This window comes from Herpailurus yagouaroundi, unplaced genomic scaffold, assembly GCF_014898765.1.
Source record: "Herpailurus yagouaroundi ecotype Mexico unplaced genomic scaffold, PumYag 29, whole genome shotgun sequence".
In the NCBI taxonomy this organism is placed as follows: Eukaryota; Metazoa; Chordata; class Mammalia; order Carnivora; family Felidae; genus Herpailurus; species Herpailurus yagouaroundi.
In genome coordinates, this window is record NW_024412377.1 from 38,790,613 (window position 1) to 38,811,813 (window position 21,201).

Sequence of the window (21,201 nt, forward strand, 5' to 3'; positions counted from 1 at the left end):
AGATTTATTTTAATTTTCTGGATACAAAAAAAAAATGTTACTTAGCAAAAGATTACTTAATAGCAACTGTATAAAAGTATAGCTGCTCTGAATACATTAAATCTAATGAGGTAATAACCCCACAAACTAAAATAGTCATCTTATTATCAGTACTTCAGATTTCATGTATCCTTATAAATAGTTACAATTATGTAAGTGTGAATTTTCAGTGTAAAATTTAAAAAGTAATGGATTTTTATTATGAAAAACATTAGGAAAGCCTTTATTCTATAATTAAGAAAAAGTACTGGGTATATTTTAATTTCTAATATATTTATACCCATTTTGGCAATAATTTTGAAACTCACCAGCAGTATTACTATCATTCAAAGGCAGTACTCAAATGTTTGGTAAGCCTGTAGAGATTTTTAGAATTAGATAAATTCAGACAACGCTTAGGTATGACCCTACAATTCATCACCGTTCCCTTCTTCCACCAGAAAAATTACCAAAAAAAAAATGCATGAGCCCTGATATTAAACTTCAATAACAACTGTAAATTACCTCTGATATTCAACAGAACACAACAAAATCAACAAAATTAAATATATGCATATACTTTTGCTGAGATGGACCAAAAAAAGCCATCAAGTACAGTGTTCATCAAAAGTCATAAAAATGTTTAAATCTGATAACATTCCCCAGCAGTAGGATCTCATTTGGAAAGATGCACCTTGAAAATATGACAAAATAAATGACTGCATATAAGAATTCTAGGTAGGAAAAACCTAGTATTTCAAGATACTAGAATACACCACCAACAAACAAAACTTAAAAACAGCAAACAAAACAATTAAATGGACTTGGGACAAGATAAACATGCGGCCAAAATCCTCATGGTAAAGAAGAATCATTTTTTCCTTAAGAAAAACTTGTTTTTGAGCATATAAAAATAGAGTTTTAGAAGATTTACTCATAAAATTAAATCCTTCCACTATGGCATGCCAATTACTGATAGCAGCTTCATGTGTGGACAAAACCCTTGCTGTAATCATTTCATGCAATAAGAAAATTTTTAAACTCTTGGCTACAATATAAGACATCAAGAGCTAAGATCAATAAGATCAATATTGGCTACAATATAAGACATCAAGAGCTAAGATCAGGTAATAGCAGAGATTAATATATTTTAGTATTAGTATACAGTTTAATGTAAATAAATGATAATCAATAAAATATCTATGCAATATATGGCATCTGATAATCAGTAGTCTTCATTCTTTTTTATGTATTTTTAATCCTATTATTATTCCATATTTAGATGACTAAATCAAAACACTTATTAAACAAATTTATAATAATAATTATAAATATATAGCACCATTCAAACTCCCATCTTATTTTAAAATTACAACCATTTGAGTTATGTTATTACTCAAAAGTGGCAAGATATTTTAACACAGATGACAAATAAAATTAACTGATTGACAAAGATTACATTACCAGAAGTAAAATCTCTGGATAACCTTTGGACTACAAGATCATCATGGCAATGAGGTAAAAATGAAGCTAAATTATGTCATCTTGTTGTAGGAGTCAAACACCCAGGTGCAACTAACCATATTGGATATTGTAGAGTAAGCCTAGATCTATAGATAAGTAATTTGTTTGATTTGGGGTAAGAAAATTAAATAGACTTTGTCTAGACAGAATGACCTCACTGCATACATTTGCTCCCACAGAAGCCAGAATCTAATGAAAATTCCAAATTACTTTATTAAATAAATGTCTTTAGCTATGCATATATGTTGCTTTCTATTGGAGCCCTAGCAATTCTTCTGTGGCAGTACTAAATTTAATACTGCATTAAAAATTGTAGAAAATTTCTGTGACATGAACATAACAAATGTTACAGAATTCATGACACTCTTATTACTTTTTTTTTGAAGTGTGAGCGTCTATTTAAATTTACTACTATCAGTGAATCACCATGCAGTCTTATAGGATCCTACAGACTGAATTTTGTGATTTTAGGACATATTACATGATTGTTAAATAAATAAAAACAGCAAAAATAAGAACATAAGGAAAATCCCAATTTGCTTGTATTATCTCTTGCTAATATGGGGTGCATTTATGTATGTGAGAGTGTGCATGCATGATGCTTTGTTTTAAACTTAATTTAGTTTTTGTTGCTGTTCTTTTGACTGTGGTTTGCTATATTGGGGAAATAAAATATTTAATTGAAGGAAGATAGAAGGAAAGATATGGATGGAGCTTTAGCGTTAGGAGTGAAACTCTTCTTTGCTTGGTTGAAGGTGTCAATAACACAACTGTCAAGAGAAGTTAGAAATTCCAGAGGAGGTAGGCTGGCAGCAAAGTAAACTTTGTATTTGGACCACTTATGTTATCTTTTTACATAACTAATATTCACTGATTCATGTCACAATGAGAGGATCACATCCTTAAAAATCAAGTTCAAGTACTGACGATTATTTGGGCTACTTTAAAATTTACACACAGCAATAAATAAATGGCCATGGCAAATAATTTAAAGGAGAAGCAATAATTAGTGTGGCTATTGGAGTTCTGAAAAGAAACATGATGAAGTAAATGTCTTGCAATTTTACAAGTTATAAGGATTAGCAGGTATCATGTTTATGAAGTGATTGTAGGTTCTTAGAGCAATAGTAAAGCAGTTTCAACTGTCCCATAGTTTGTACAATAAGAATGAAAACTGAAATATAGTTAGCAAGATATAAGTATGCAGGTCCCTTTATTTTAAAACAAAAAATTCTGTTGATTTTGCTACTTCCAGAAGAACTAAAAAAAAAAAAAAAAAGTCTGTGAGTGATCATCATTTCAGCATTCCCCAGTACTACAGCTACTTAGTCTTTGTGTTTTCTTCCTCAGTTATTGACCACTGCCTACAATCAATTTTGATCGTCACTGGCAAGTCGAACATGCAATGCATCTATCTTTCAAGGCTTGGCATAAAAACCAACTCTGACTTGGTACTGAGTGACTTGATCAGTTGATTCTTTGGCTACTTGTGTTGAGGAAGAAGTGCAGAGACAAGCGCAGGGGACAGAAGCCAGGCTGAAGGTAAGGTGGGAGAAGGCTGTCTCTTACCAGTTCACATGCACAGTGCCAGAGGAAATAGATTCTCACCCAAAGGGAAATATGTGAAAGGCTGAAATAGGATAAATATTATATACCATGATTTCCACACCAATACACACGAGGCTTTGGAAAATTTAGCTCCATTTCTTTGAGAACTTGGGTTCCCCATCTTGAGGCATCAGATTGAATGCAGGACTTCATGATTAAAAGGTAGGGTTTTAGTAACAAACATAAGTGTCTAAAAGAGAGGTTATAATGCACAAAGGACAGCAGCTATAGAAAAGAAGGAAATAAAGGCAAAAAGGAACTCATGGAGCCCACAACGTGAAGAAGTTACACTCTGGTCCTAGCATGGACTAGTGGTGTCTCTGGCTCAAGAAAAGGGTAAAAATACCAGCCCCTATGAGGCCACTCTAAGCTTCTTGTTGCCCAGAAGTGTGGACTGGCAGCCTTATTACACCAAACACATTTTGTCTAGGCAATGCCTAATCACCAGCAGCTGGCAGGCATTCAGTCACTATGCGAAAAGCATTATCCCTTGCTTCCTTGCTAAGAAAACTCTAGTTCAGTTTGTGTAATAATGTAATCAGCCCATGGATAAATCACGTTTCATAGTTGTATTCTCTTTTCCCCAAAGATTTGTGTAGGGGTATGTGTATAACCTAATTATAGGCAAGTAAACTAAAGAGAAAGTTGGCTAGATATACAGGATAATAGATGTAATGAATAATACATTCTTTTTTTTTCCATTTTTACCTTCACTCTTTTGTTTCCTACCTAGAATGCTGCTGTAGGAAAGTATGAGGCTTAGAGCTCTGGATATTACTGTGACTATGAATGGACCACCACAATGCTCATCCACTGAGTGGGAAAGAATAGAAAAATAGAAATAATGTGAATCATTGTAACATCACTGAGTTGTTGTGACCATCTTGTACCACCAGACCTCTAGTTACTTACAATAATTAAATGTCATTATTGTCTAAATTTTTGGTATTAGGGCATTCTATTACCTAAAATAAAATTCAATCCTTACAGTTACATATCAGTGGGGCTGGAAGTTCAGGTAAAGCAGCATAATTAATTTGTGTGAATGGGGTATTCTGGTTGAGTTGAGTAAAGAACAAGGTTGTCAGAAGCCAAACTCCTCAGCTAATAGTTGATAGAATTGGGTACGTTACTCTTAATGAGTTTAGAACATTACCTTCTAACACCAGAATGCAAGATCAAGTCTGTGATAAGAAACTGTTTGGGCAACCTATGCACATAGACTGTCATAAGTAACTAGTAGTGAAAGGACATAAGGAGGCCAAGGTATAAGATGAAATCTGCCACTTTAATAAGGATGTCTGCCAATATCTACTGACAGATTCATCTGGAAATAAAGTCAGCAAGTTGTTGCCCAGGCCAAGTTTCAGTGAAATATATTTTCTCAGTTCAAAGTATTTACCAAGATGAAGAAGCCTCCACAGACTTCTCAGATTTCAACCTTGTTAATAATAATAGGAACAAAAACAATAGCTACTGCTACTATTTGTTAAACAGCTAGTATGTGCCGAACATTAGGCTAATTATTATCTTGATTAATCCTAATAACAACCACCAGCTGGGAGAGAAGTAGGCATACAATAGGTCTTCAATAAACTTAAGTTCATTGTAAACATGAACAAATGAACAAATGGTATAACTTTTTTGAATTCCATTTAACAGATGAGGAAATTAAGACTTAGAAAGTAAATTGCCCAAGACCATACAGAGAGTAAGTGGAAAGACTAAGATTTAAGATCATGTCTTCCTAATCCCCAAACCCATCCCCTTAAGATGTCTGGTCCATGGTGTTGCTTCCAAGATGTTCAGTGAATGAACAATTTTCTACATGTAAAAGTAGTTAGTGCACCTATTTTGTGGGGTTTCCTGGGTTTGTATTAGGTGTCTAATCTCTGAGATTCTGAACACTCAGTCACCTGGGTTATGGATGCCTAAACATTGGACAACATCATGTTATTGATATATTCTTCTTTCTTCCACCTGGTTGGAGGTGGTTTCTTAAATGGCCTGATCTCCAAAAGAGGTCTTAAGTGGGAAATATGCTCTGCCATAATGATGGACATTCATTACATGGACACTGTAGTCAACTGAGCATGGTTTTGTTCATAGAAATTCTTGAAATTAGAGCCTCAAATTGGAAGCAAGAATCCACCAGCCGCAATTCCTTAGAGATAGAAAATGTTTCCCTGTTCCATATCTCTAATTATGGACATTAGAAGTTTTGTGGTCCCCTTATAACCTGATAGCTTAGATGGGTTCCCACAACTAGAGTTAATATCAATTCTGGCCTGAAAGCCAGTTTCAGAGGGGTCAGTGCTATTATGTACAACATCACCTGGGCTTCAGTTTACTCTAAGATACTTATTGGGAGCATCTACCTATAAGTAGCTTTTTTATAACCAATCAACTAACACCTTTCACTGGGAAATAACTGATGTGTAAAAAACATAAATAATTAATATTAACCTAAATTAAATACTAACAGCATTTAATGTAATTGCTGATAATTTGTACTGGAAAATTATACAATCTTTGATATTTGCAATATATAAATTTTCTTCCCTATGGAATATCTTTGGAAAGGTTTTATTGTTGCTGAGAAAAAACCATATTCATCATCAAATAACAATATTAACTAATAAGTAATTAATTTTAATTAAAAAATGAAACACTATTAATGGCTACCATACCCACTATTAACTATTGGTATGAAAAGTTCCAATAACCAATAATTCTTACCTGCTTAATGTGAAATATATTTAACATAATTGCTGATAAATGTTTCCTGGAACAATAGTGTGGTCATTAATTTATGTCATAAATTGCTTCCTTATCACATAATATGTCTTCATAAAATTATTATTTTACTATGAGGGAAAATTTTCCTAATCATCAAATAGTAATCAGTGAGTCACTTTTCATCAAGGGTAAGTAGTGTGTGTCTTGAGCTTACTTATAAGATTAGTTAGTGCTAGGTTTTGGTCTATTTATCTACCTAAAGAGTGGCTGAAGTCTCCTTTGATTCAGAATTACTGAGAAAGGAGAATTTGATAACAATTTCTAACTCTGTAAAGTTATGCAGTGGCTTGAACCATTTATTCACCACTGGTTGAATTGCTCACTTTTAACTGACTAGGATTTATGTAATGATACTGATTGAGAAATCAGCAATGCTTTTATTTTAAGTTAAACAAATATTTATTGAAAACTTTCTATGTATCAGACACTGTACCAGATCCTAGATGTATAAGGACAAATCATGGACCCTCGTGTGGAGACAAAGATGTGATGTTTACTAGCAGAAATTTATTGAAGTATTTTTTAAATTGAGCACAAAGTTCATATTACAAAAATGCAAACTCATATAGATTGATGAATTTTTACAAAATGAACATACTCATATAAACAGCACCGGGAACACAAAATGGATCATTACCAGGACTAAACACACCCCTCATGTTTCCTTTCTCTCATTGTACCTTCAAGGGTAAACACCTTAGATTGGTTTTACCTCATTCTAATTTAATTTTATTATAATTTAATTTGTATTTGAACATAAGTTTACATATTATAAACTTTGTATAACTTAACATACATTTTACTGGAGACAGATTTGGATTGTTTTAAATTTAGGATAATTATGAATTATAAGCTATGAAAATTCTTGTTTGTGTCTTTTTATGAACATTCAACATATTTTGGGGGAATATATATACCTAAAAGTAGACTTACTAGATCATAAAGTCCATACATACTAGCTTTAGTAAATATAACCAAAAACTTCTCCAAAGTTATTGTATCAATTTACAATCCTAACAACAGCTTATAGGAATTCTAACTTCAGATACAACAATACTTATTGAAGATTTATTGAACTTATTAAACATGTTAGGCATTCTGGTAGATACCAGCATCTTGATTAAGATTTTGGTTTATATTTTCCAGGTGATTAATGATGTTGAGTACTTTTTTATTATATTGATGGATCATTTTCTTTTATAAGTACCTGTTCAAATTCTTTGCCCATGTTTCCCCCACTCTGTCCTTATTCCTACTGATTTTTAGGAGTTCTTTATATGTTGTGGATATGAATCTTGCATCAAATATATACTTCACATATGCCCTCAATTTGGTAGCTTTGTTTTTCACTCTCTCAATTGTGTCTTGTGATGATAAATTACTAAGACCTTCTTAATTTTATAAGTAAAATCCAACTTTACAAAACTTCCTTTATAGTTAGCACTTTAAGTCTTCTTTAATATATATTTGCCTATTCCCAAGGTCATGAAGATATTTTATCTTTCTTTTAGACATTTTATTTTTAAAGTATTTTATATTTAGATTTGGAATGGATTTTGAATATGGTTTAAGGTCAAGGTATATTTATTTAGTATTGTATTCAGTGGCCAAACACCATTTCTTAAAAATACCATTCTTTCCTCTCTGCTCACAGTGTCACCTTTGGCATAAACTAGGTGCCCAATTTTTTGAGTGTGTTTCTATGCTCCATATTTGCTCCATTAGTCTCTTCATCTACCCTTACATCAATACCTCACTTAATTACTATAACTTTACAGTGGCTTTCTTTATTGAACTATAGTTGACATACTATATTAGTTTCAGGTGTACAACATAATGGTTTGACATTTGTATACATTATGAAATACACAACATTATAGGTATAGTTGCCATCTTTCACCATATAAAGTTATCACAATATTATTGATAATATTGTGGATAATACTGTGGCCCTCCTCTAATATTACTCAAACTGAAAACTAGAACCCAAATGATTATTACAAATATGCCAAATGATGTATCCTGAAAATGTGAGAAAGAAATATTTCCTCTGATTTCTCCATTCTTCCATGGAATTGATAGTCATTGGATAGTTATGGTTACTTACTTCCTAAAACTGACAGTCTAGAAAAAATTTGACTAAAATAGCAATTACTTAGTGACTAGGAGAACATATTTTATCCAATCCTACACTCTCCTTGGTTTCCTTAGTAACGAAGTTGCTGATCATTGAGTGTGAAAGATGAAGAGCCTACATTGTTATGGTTTGTTCCTACTTACACAAAAAGAGTTTAGCAAATACAAATGAGATTACAAAAACACCAAATCTGAGATTTCAGATTATTCGTCCATGGGATGATAAATCAGGAGAGGCATGATAATGCCCCAAACAAACAACAAAAACAAAACCTCTACTGGGAAATGGGCAATAAACATTATCCCATTGTCAGAACGTGCCTTATAATGGGTTCTGTATAGATTCTATACAGAGTCATTAGATTCTGATTTGAGCTCTGATTTGGGCTCTTTGGGATCATGTGTCCAGGCTCTGATTTACATCATAGCCCTTACCCAAGGTAATTCCTTGGAGTTGGTGGGAAGGTGATCAGTATATCATACACCATTCAAGAGACGTTTCATTTATCTACAGTTCAGAATGGAGGACATTCAAATGCACATCAAGTCCTGTACAAGTTAAAAAGCATCCGAAGGTCTATTAAGAGCTTTGGGGAGAAAAGTTTGGATGTATACATAAATTTGAAAGCTGAAGTTTTTTGTAATACCTACCTATTCAGAATGTATTCAACTTTTATAAATTTTAAAACTTTCACTAGCCTGATCATAAATTATATGATTTATCTAAAGCCATTCCACTTTAAACATACTATCAAATGAGGGACTGGGGAAAGTGATTTAATATACTATCTAGTTAAAAATTGGAGCAAGGTTGTTATGAACTTTTTATGAATAGTAAGAAAATGAAAACTTTTCTAGATTATTTATGTAGAAGAAGTCTCTTTAGCTTTATAAATCAGTTTAGATAACAGGTACATTCATGTACAAAAATAACATGTAGAGTTGATATTAGCATTTTTGAGCATAGGACTAGAGCTACACTTGATTTATGGCTAATTTAATTATCTTTAGAATTTTAATTCCATTTTTATCATTGAAATATTAATAAAAAAGCATAAAATAGATTCAAAGCCTAGAAAATATGCACGTAAACAAGAAAAAGCTTCTCAGAGTGATTTTTCACAATCATGAAAATTGTGTATTTTACTGTTCTGCTATAACTGTGTTGAAACATATATATTGTCCAACTATATATATGTCCTATACACACACACACACACGCACACACACATATATATTGTCCAATTAGAAATTTAACTTTCCAGGGGTGCCTGGGTGGCTCAGTCGGTTAAGTGTCCGACTTCAGCTTAGGTCATGATCTCATAGTTGGTAGGTTTGAGACCCACACATGGCTCTGTGCTGACAGCTCAGAGCCTGGAGCTTGCTTCAGATTCTGTATCTCCCTTTCTCTCTTTGCCCCTCTCCCACTAACTCCCCCACAGTCTCTCTGTCTCTCAAAAATGAATAACAACATTAAAAATTTTTTAAAAAGAAATTTAACTTTCCACATGGTAGATGTATTTTAAAGGTAAAAGCATGCACACACACGTATACACACACACTCCCACTTTGTTAGAATTATTAAATAGCTTTCTAGGCATTCATATGCTGAATAAGCTTTCCAAAGCTATACAGAATTTCTAGAGATCAAAGAAAATATTTATATGAGCTTTGTCTATTTTAGGAAGAAGTTTAAGGCCCAGGATTTTGGAGACTTGTTTGTCATGGATTCATTTTATAAATAATACACTAGCATGGTATTAGGCATTGAGTATTTAGAAATGAATACAGCATAGTCTCTACCTTGAAAAATTCTCAAGTGAATAAATAAAATAAATGGATATAAATTACTAGGCCAAGTGGCAAGTGCTTTAGCAGAATGTAAACCAAATTGTGCAGCAACAGAGATAGAACCACTAATTCTGCTTCAAGAGTTCAGGGAACAGTTCACAGAGGAAATGTCATTTGAGCTGTAATCTCAAGGATAAATAGTATTTTCAAAATAAATAAAAGAAGAGATAATTTCTGGTTCATGATGGAGGCTTGAGGGTATAAGTTTGCTTCACTTCCCTCCCAATATCTCATCAAATGGAAGTAAAATGATTTTTAAAAATCAGCAGCCCAGAAATTTTTAGGTATTTCTGAATGGTGGAAAGTAATCATTCCACTTCTGTTCAGAAGTAACAGAATAAAGGAAACAATGTTAGGGGCCATGCTTGGCAGAAGACTTCTCCATAAGTAGGTTCTAATCTGGACTGACCTAGAAAATATTTACATCTTAAATTGGCAAGTATGGTGCAAAAAATTCATTGTTGGGCATCAATGATGGTAGTTAATTAGAGAAATGTTTAGAGAAGGGCTAGGTTAGGCACTCATTCTCTTCTGCTAATAGAGAAACTGACTGCAGTATTTATTCCTCGTAGGAAATAAGAAGCAGTGATCTCACTGTGGGTTTGGCTGATAAGAGAGACAAAGTAGAGCCTAAGATAACTTAAGACTTCTGCAATGTACCCAGAGGAATAAAAGGGAAAACATACCCAATTAGAAGCGGAAGTCTGTTAGGTACTTTAACCCAAGACAAGGCATCCTTACTTTGAACTAGCCTGCCTCTGCTTTACTATCAACAGTAACCATGCACTTCACAGACTCTACCTCCTCTTTGGTAGAAAGATATTTTAGGTTAACAGATCTCCCAACTTATACTTGACTAATTAACAAACCTCCCAACATTATTTTCTTTAAAATTGAAATTAAGAAAGAAAAAATAAGTGGAAAGAACATAAAAAGGAAAGAAAAAAGGACAATAAATATACAAATCACGTCTGAGGAAAAGGCAATAAATGAAAGAAATGAACAAACAAAACCACTTACTCCAGAGGAAACAGATTTAATGCAAGAAGGAGAAAATAATTTTAAAAATATGTTTAACTGATATCCTTAAAGAGATGTGAAAGGATAATGTATCCAAAAAAGAACAATTGGCTAGAAAGGAAGCAATCAGAGAAAAGGAGGAGTTCCTGGATATTAAAAAAAAAAAAAAAAAAAAAAAAAAAAAAAAAGTTTTTTTTAAAGGTGAATTTTATCTTGGGTACATTGGAAAATACTTCAGAAAGTAAATCTAATTCATGTTGAATGACACTAAAAAGTGCCATGGGCTTTTTTTAGGCATAAACTCTCAAGAGACAATAAAAGAAGGTATAAGCAAAAAATACTTTAGAAGTTAGAAAAGCTATACATGAGTTGTGACAGATTTAAAAGACCTAATGCCTAAGCAAGCAATATGAGGAACCCAGAGGCAACCCTTTGTACTGTAGAGCCCCCAGAAACTCAGAAATTGTCCGCAAAGTAGGGTTGAAGGCTAGGCTAAATAATGGACATTAGATATGTAAATCTAAAAAGCAGGTAAAATCTCAGATTTTTCAACCCTCTGCAGCTGTGAGATTTTCCCTGCCTCCCTCTTTGTTAATCTTCCCTTACCCACATACACACACCCAAAGTTTGAAAGTTTACCGTCTAGGGTGGATAAAGCATAGGAATTCTTACTGAGTAAATTCTGAGTCCACTCAAATAAAGAAAGTATCAGAAAATGAGTTTTTCCAGGTTGCTACCAGATGGGTCTAATAGTGATAGTTGTCTCAGTATGTAGTTTTGAGGGGCACTCCAAATCCATTCTGTCCTTTCCAATGGCTGTTAGGCTAAAAACAAAAGTTCCCAAACAAACAAAATGTGATACCTAGTTTAATTGGTATGCACAAGTCTCCAAAAGGTTTCGAGATTCCAAAATAGCTTCATTGAAAGATTCATTGCAAAAGCCTAGTGAAAAATTCAAGACACACAAAAAGTACCTACAACAAAAGACCGTCAGGATGACACAACTCCTTCTAGTCCCCTCTACCCTCCTTGAGCGTGTACTCACAGTCAAGTCTATTAATTCTCTATTTGAATTGCCTTTCCACTCTGAAGAGGCCACAGGACAATAAACAAAAGTCCACCAAGTTAGTGGCCTTACAATGCACCATCTCCAAGGTCAGAAGCCTAAAACACCTGGGCCGCCCCCATTGCACCCTCCCAGAGGTCGATCATCAAAACACTGGCCCAGAAACTGACATGTCCTTTGCAATCGACCAACACCCTGTGCGTCGGAGAAGATTATCCTTGATGGTTTTCTACAAAATCTTTCACACAAACTATAATGGTCCCATTTCTACCCTCAAAGGAGGGCCCCTACCAGATTGAGGAGACTCCCAGGGATTCCCTGTTTAACTGCTAGGCAGTATTCCCTTCAACAGCCCAGGGAAAACTAAAATTAAAATTAATTTAAAAACGTCGCCAAATTCTGGTAGATACCAGCACTACACTCTCTACTTTAAACCCACTCACTCAGGACCCTTCAGACAGGATTCTGGGAAACCTGGCGGAAGCCAGCGGAGGGCGAGAATTCTTACCTGAGTCAGTTCCCCCGGATTACTGTAGTGCCTGGTTGAGAAAGGAAGGTAAAATGTCTCGTTGTCCTTTATTGGTCATCTATCCTTTTCTCTCCCTCCAACACATAAATGCCTTCTTGTTTGTCTCCATTTGTCTCTGAGACTCCGGCTTGCCTTTCTGCCGCCCGAAGCACTCTGTCGTCATTTTTGCAAATTCAGGCAGCTCTGCTGTCTGCTGGGACACAAAAATACAGCGGACAGAAAGGTGGGTTGCACCCCATTTGCAGCTTGATGTGGCCGGACAGAAATGTGGGTTGCACCCGTTTATGGACGCGTCTGTTAAAGCAACTTTCTAAACCCAAGTCGGAGCCGCTCCTGACGGGTGTCACGTCAGAAACAGAAACCTACGTGACTTCGCGCCCCTGTAAATGCTCCGCTTGACCAGAAATGTGGTCTATTCAGTTAGCCAATCCCCAAACACCAAGCCAACGCTGGGCCTTCTCACCCGCACAAGGTGGTTCTCGGGCTCCAGCCAATCAGATAGTTTCAGTTTCCGTGTATCTCTTCACCGTTTTTTTATTCTTTACCCTATAAGAGTTGTCTACCTTCTGCCCCATTTTGCCGTTCTCCACAGGAGACTGCCTGCTTCATGAAGTGGTAAACAAACTTTGTTTGTACCACCTAAATTATATATTTTTTAAATCCTCTGTTAACAGTTTTTGGTGACTAATGGATTCTAAAGCTGACTTCTTGACCTGTGAAGCAATCAGACGCACAGGCAAGGCACCTGCTGAATCCTTCGTGTTCACGCTCCTCTCGTCCTTCCCCAGGGCTGTGGGTAAGTCACTCGGATTTGGGCTCCGCTTGCGTGCTCCTCTCCGGTATAAGCAAACTTTATATTATGGATATGATATGATATGATATGATATGATATGATATGATACCTATATACGTAGTTCCCAGAAAGGTTCTGGGGTTTCGGTAAGGTTGCAGGGGTTTATTAAAATTCCCAAAAAGGTTCTGGGGTCCTGGAAATGTTCCAGTGTGGTTATATGGGGAGTCAACAATGGGTGGCAGCCAGTAGGGGATTTATAAGATAAAAATTTCATGTTGTCCCTTCCTCTCCAAATCCAGACTCTTGTGAATTTGGCTTTCAGGTGCCCATTTGTTATCAGTAATTTCTTAGAGACAGCTGTTGCCTTCTTATTTGCCTTATTTTGCGTCTGAGACCTTGGCTTTGTGCCTGCCTGGGGCATGCAATTTGCCGGTTCTTGCCTCCCCAGGGAGCTTAACTGTGAGGTTGGCGGTACAAAATTATTGCCAGACAGAAATGGGGGTTGCGCTCCATTTGTGACTAGGGTCCTACGGACTGTTGCTAGCTCTCAGGGAAAACTGTTTAAGTCTTTCTTTTTTTTTTTTTTTTTTTTTTTTTGACTAACTTTGAGAATGACTCTGGATCTTGGAAGGATAGTTTCTTTTGCACCCTCTTTGAGGACACTTCTTTCATCCCTGGTGTCAATTCAGTACTCTATCCTGTTCTCCTGCCTTTACAGGCATTTCTCAACCAACTTGCAGTTAAACAAGGTAACTAGACTAAGTCTGGGCAATAGGCTGTGGGTGGAAGTGACGTGAATTCCAATCTAAAGCATAGAAAAGCAGAGGCAAGATCACCCTGCTGACTCTTCTGATGCATCGACTAAGAAGACCATGGATTCAGGGTGATTCACTACACTTGTATATCTAGGGAAAGGTGGGTGTGGGGAGCCAGAGAAAGGAGCCTTCAGAATGAGTAATGAGCTGCTCTGGATGGTCACCTGGTCTGATAGCAAACTTTGCATGAATAAGAACTCACCTGCAATGTTAAGCAACTTAGATTCGGGGGCTTGTCTTAAGACAACAACATGGTATAGCCTCTTCTGATATAATAGCCAATTGTGCAACATGATCTGAATGACTAATTTCTAAGTAAATAAATTCCATTCAGTACTGGGTGAAGGCCAAGAAGGCCATTTCCAGTTATATGAAGTTTATTTGGCCGAACTACACCAATGTTAACATACTAGTGAATTGAAGCTATGCAAATTCTAAAATATAACTTAATTCAAAAATAGGATTTTAGAAAGTTTCATATATACATTATAACTCTCTACAGTGTGTCAATCAAAACATTTAAATTTTTTTGCCAACATTTAACAAAGGATAAAACGTTCAGATTTTTAATTTTCTGTAACATTTCTTATCAAGGATGAAATATTTCCTTTATAGAGAAGAGAATGCAGAATAAGGGTGACATTTATCATATTGGATAGCATTACAGGTTTTTTTTTATCTGGGCAAATTCCAAGTTTGGACTAGGAGTATGTCTATTTGGTGCCAATGGAAGAGTGAAAGAAAGCTTAACATTAGCCTGTAACTTTCTACACAGAGTTTCTAAAGGCCTACCACTTGATCACACTGTGTAGCATATGCTCGGTTTCTCTTCAGTCATGCTGAAGGGGTTAGCATAATAGGAAGGTAAGAATCAAAGGCCAGGGTGGGGAGGTAGCCATCAGCTATTTTACTATCAATTCTAGTTTCCTTAAGGGGTTTAAAACTGTCACTCTGTTCAAAGGTTTAAGCACTTATGACAGCCTTGGGCAGGAGAAAGTCGATTTTCCGCTGTAATATTATAATAGCACTTGTGTTATAGTGAGCTGTACTCACATGAATTTCTGGATCTAGTGGGATGTAATTCCCAGTGTGGCAACTTTACAGGGACTGTTTCTAGCCTTACCAGACTTATGATATATGGTTTTTAATATTTAGAAATATCTTTTCCCCATCCCTCACAGTGATGGCTTTATTATTTTGTTGTTGTTTCTTGTTTTCAAACGAAAGCAAATAGAGTACAGTTGCCCTTCTGAAATGTCTTAACACTGCTTAAGAGAATTGGGGAATATGAAGATAATAAAATGTCCTGAGATACTATGAAAGTTTATATATTCTAAAATCTTACTTTTATTCTAAAAGAGTTATTAATTCAGAATTTTCATTAAAACATAAGGATGTCTTTATAAATAGATTGAATATCATATACCTACCTAAATATTTGCGTTTCATTTCACAGTTTTATTATTTCAAATACAAATTATTATATACTTAATGCTAAGTTTCTGCTTTAATTTAATAATTATAAGCATAAGCATTAATAATGCCTATAATTCTGATTAAATCTATGCTTCCTTGATAAACAGCAAGAGAAAAAGGAAAACAGATATTTATGGATTAATTGTAGCTCATCTTAAAGGTGAAATATAATGCCACCTGGGAAAATTTAACTTTCTCCAATAATTGGTATAATCTGTAAGAATAAAGCAGTGTGAAATTATAAACACTTGTCTGATAGTCTGTTAAATCTGTATGGTTTATAGTCACAGAAATGTTTGCAAAACAAAACAAACAAAAGACATGTAAGAAATAATGTCATTATAGGAAGCTGTATCTTTCAGTTATAAGATGAATTAGTTGTGAGAATCTAATATACAGCATGGTGATTATAGTTAATAATACTATATTACTGTATAATATACTTAAAATTTTCCAAGAGAGTAGATCTTAAGTGTTATCAACAGCAAAGAAGGAAGGAAAGAAAAGAAAAGAAAAGAAAAGAAAAGAAAAGAAAAGAAAAGAAAAGAAAAGAAAAGAAAAGAAAGAAAGAAAGAAAGAAAGAAAGAAAAAGTGTTAACTATGCGAGGTAATAGAAATGTTAATTAACTTGATTGTGGTAATCATTTCACAATGTGTACATATATTAAATCTTCAGATTGTACACCTATTAAAAATCATGCTGTGTATTCTAAATATACCTGCTTTTTATTTGTCAATCATACATTAATAAAGCTGGAAAAGCTAAACTGATATAAAGGAAGCTCTATGTATCATGAACATTTATGAAGTTTCATCTGTATTTTGAAAAGTAAGTTCTTAATGATGTAAAAATAAATCAGTTATTTATCCTGCTTTGTTTGCTACTAAAATGAAAAAAAGAGAGAAAAAAAATAAAACATAGCAATCTTTCTTTTGTCTAACTTTAGCCAACATTGACTTCACTCTCATATACTTTTCTAAGACCATATTTAAAAAAAGTTATACTGAATATTAGTATTTCCTTTAGATAGGTGTCAATTCTATGGAACAGGGTGATGGTTTTGTGTGTAAAAGTTTTTACGTCATAAACTTCCCTAAAATGCTCATGTATTTAAATCAGGCCATTTGACAAGACAGTGTGTAAGCTTTGTGAAGGTTATTTACTAGAAGTAAATATATTTGAATAAATGCATATCAAATCAGGAAAGCTGAAAGCAGAACAGAAAGGAAGCAAGTTGTGGCTCATAAAAAGTGCAAAAATTATTATAGCTACTTTTTCAAGCACCTAACTAGTTCCCAGACACTAGGCAAAATCCTTTATGAAAATCATCTCATTGACTCTTACCTATGACTAAGGTACTAGTAATCTTATTTTACAGCTGTATTTATAAAGCATGATGCATTTTTTTTAATAACATCTGTTACTTGTTTCTCATAACCATACTATAAAACAGGTGTAATCACTTCATGAGGAATCTGAGAGCCATTCAGCCAGTTCATTTACCCACAATCGCTGCTCTCCAAACAGAGGACTTTGCATCAACAGTTCACATTGTTATTTCCATCAAAGGAAAAATAATTTGAGAGCTGAAATCCTGGTGACCAAATAGGTCCCTGTGATTACTCATCACTTGAATTTAGTAGCAATTCAACTTCAGGTTCACAAGTTTTTTAGGGTTTTTTTTTTTTTTTTTTTTTTAGTATTTTGAGTATTTTTATCTTGAGTTCAATGACTATGTGATAATATGAAAAAAATATATTAGCCAATAAGTAGAAAAGCACATATTTGCATACCCTGGTTTTAATAATCTCTTATACTAATTAAGAGAAAAGCAGTGTGGGGATTGAGGTTGTGAACTCCAGGGTCAGAATCTCAGTCTTGCCACCTCCTCCCTGTGACCTTAAGAATAACTTACTATGCTGAACTTAAGTTTTGATTATACCTGTACCATAGATTTCCTACAAGGATTAATCCATTCAAAGAACTTAGACCAGTGCTTAGTCCATGCAGTTTCTCAATAATTCTTAAGGAGCATTGTGCAAGTAGGTGGACGTATCTATACATGTGCTCAGCTTTCTGCTGAGATATTAGGAGGGGGGCACCTGGGTGGCTCAGTTGGTTAAGCGTCGAACTCTTGATTTCAGCCCAGGTCATGATCTCACAGTTCAGGAGTTCAAGCCCCATGTCAGGTTCTACACTGACAGCACAGAGCCTGCTTGGGATTCTCTCTCCTCTCTCTCTGCTTCTCTCCCACTCATGTGCACTCTCTCCCTCTCTCAAAATAAATAAATAAACATTTTTTAAAAAGGATATTAGTAGTAAAGATTGACTTATAAAACAGTTTCTTAGAACAGTGTGATTAAAATCTTTAGTGCTTCAAAGATACCATGAAAAAAATGAAAAGATAATCCACAGACTAGGAGAAAATATTTCAAATCTTATATCTGAAGAATGCTTTATATTTAGAACATGTAAAGAACTCTGTAATGACAGACAACTCAAAAAATGAGTAAGGCATAAATAGATACATTACCAAAGAATAACTAATTAAGAACATGAAACTAGTGCTCAATAACATTATCCGTTAGGAAAATGCATACTTAAACCACAGTGACATACACTTCACACCCACTAAAAGGGTGATAATTAAAAGAGACTAATGTCAAGGATGCATAAAACTGGAATCATCATGCACTGATTATAGAAATGTAAAATGACACAGCCATTTTGCAAAGCAGTTTGACAGTTTCTTACTAAGTTAAATATAAACCTACCATACAACCCAACAATTCAATTCCTAGGTGGGAATTGAACCCAAGAGAAATTAAAACTCATATTAACCCAAATGTATGTAAATGATCATAATATTATTCACAATAGCCTCAAAATGGAAACAAATGTCCATCATCTGGTGAATTCATATAACAATATATGACATACTTACACAATGAGATACTATACAGCAATAAAAAGGAATTGACTACTCATATATACTACAATATGAGTGAAAACCAAAAGATGTTAAGTGAAAAAAGACAAATGCAAAAGATACTTGTGGTATCCTAATTACAAATTAGTGAAGAGCTAAGGCCTTATCCTTGGCTTGTATGACTTTATAGTCTGTGTTGCAAGAACTACCCAAACAAAATGGCCTTATTTATATACCAATATGTTTACCTTATGGGATTTTTTTTAATATATGAAATTTATTGACAAATTGGTTTCCATACAACACCCAATGCTCATCCCAAAAGATGCCCTCTTCAATACCCATCACCTACCGCCCCCCCTCCCAACCCCCATCAACCCTCAGTTTGTTCTCAGTTTTTAAGAGTCTTTTATGCTTTGGCTCTCTCCCACTCTAACCTCTTTGTTTTGTTTTTTTTCCCCCTCCCGCATGGGTTTCTGTTAAGTTTCTCAGGATCCACATAAGAGTGAAACCATATGGTATCTGTCTTTCTCTGTATGGCTTATTTCACTTAGCATCATACTCTCCAGTTCCATCCACGTTGCTACAAAGGGCTATATTTCATTCTTTCTCATTGCCACATAGTACTCCATTGTGTATATAAACCACAATTTCTTTATCCATTCATCAGTTGATGGACATTTAGGCTCTTTCCACAATTTGGCTATTTTTGAGATTTTTTATAGGGATTTGGAAACTCTTGGTGAATACACCAATTGTCTTTCAAATAACACTTTCTTGCTGCATATATTATCTGGTGTAATGATTCAAAATCTTTAAGAGATAAGCCAAAAATAACTCCCTAAGCAGAGGCCACATTTGTGGCCTGTCCTTACAATCTTGGTCATTATTATATCACCAAAGACCCCAGGAGAACTGGCAGACCACCAAGAATCTTGGGGGATATTTGTTTTTACTGTTGTTGCTATGTGTCTACTTCCCCAGAATATATCTGTCAAATAAATATGACTCACTTGATGCAGTTGATTTTTGTTGAAAATATGTTTAAATTAGAATATATAGGGAATTTTCTGCTATATTTTTAATGAGATGTAAGTAGTTTTGAAAAGGCAAAAGGCAAGTGAAACATTTACTTCAGTAATACAATAAGCAAGGCTTGAGCATCTTCTGTGTGTCACTTCTCAAGCCTCCCATTAGGTCCCAATATGGTAAATGAAAAAGACCCATAAAACTTGCCCCATCAGTCTGTTTCCTTACTGGAGTTTAGATACACTGAAGGGGGTCAGGAAATTGAGGGACTGACACTAAATTATGACAAAACATGATAAGACCCTCAGTGCTATTGACTTGAATTTTAGAAATCGAGGGGACTGCTACTAAATTATGACAAAACATGATAAGACCCTCAGTGTTATTGACCTGAATTTTAGAAGCATGTCATGGAGTATCAGATGCAGGAAGGACTAATTTTACTTAGAGTAGGTCAAAGAGGGCATCTAAGGATAGATGCTATTTGAGTTGGGCCTTAAGTAATTAAGTCCCTGAGAGTATGAAATAAAAGCAGAATACTGCAGTCACTTGTGTGTTTGGCACAAAAAAATTCTCAAGAAGCAACAATGCTGTATTCTCCCTAAAACTGCTTTCAAAGACCGTACATGTTGTAGCAGATTCTGTCACTCCCACCCTTCTCCGTTGGTACTCACCTTTATGTGTATACCCTCAGCTTCTTAACTGCACACGCTGGACCCTGTCGGAAGACTTTCTCTGCGCTCAGGAACACATTAAGTCTGCAAGCAGAATGAGCAAGAATTCCAACCCAGCCCCAGCAATAGCCCTCAACCCTGAGCTGAATTCCACTTGGGGGACTGAAGGTCAGTTACCCACAGAACCTGTTGATTAATGGATTCTATATATTGCCTTCCTTCCTTGTCCTGTCCCACTTCCCTGTGCTCCTATCAGTACTTGCTTTGATCATCACCTGTTTGAGTTACCTATCATTGTGTAACAAATTACCTCAAAACATACTGGCTTAAAATAACAACCACTTGGTTTTGCTCACAGTTTTGTTGATCAGAAATTCAAGCTGGACCCTGTTGGGTGATTTTTCTGTTTTGACTGAGCCCAGTTGGAAGCAGCTGGTGGATTGGTTGGTCTGTGTTATCTGAAATGGTTCCACTTGCATACTTGATGAATTGGCAGGGATGGCTGAAAGGCTGGACTTAGCTGGGACTACCAATGAAAATGCCAACTTTTGGTCTCTCCAGCATGAGATCTCAGGGTATTCATGCTTCTTACCTGACACTGTAGGGTTCACAGGGAGAGTGCTCTGAGACTCAGCTGGTGGAAGCTGCCAATGTTTTAGTATTTGGGACCAGAGATGTATACAGAGTTACATCCGCAACATTGAGTTGACACAGAAAACACCCTGATTCAAGGGGGCAGGCCATGGACTCCATCTAAGAATGAGAAGAGTAACAAAAATTGCAAAATCAGCTTTTGGGGCAACACAACCTAAACTATGAGTGTTTTTGGATTATGCACTGTATTAAGTACCACATCTCAGTGTTCACAATTCACACAATAGTCACATTCTATCCTGTTTGAAAGTGCATGGGCAGGAAAGCATGGAGGTGGAA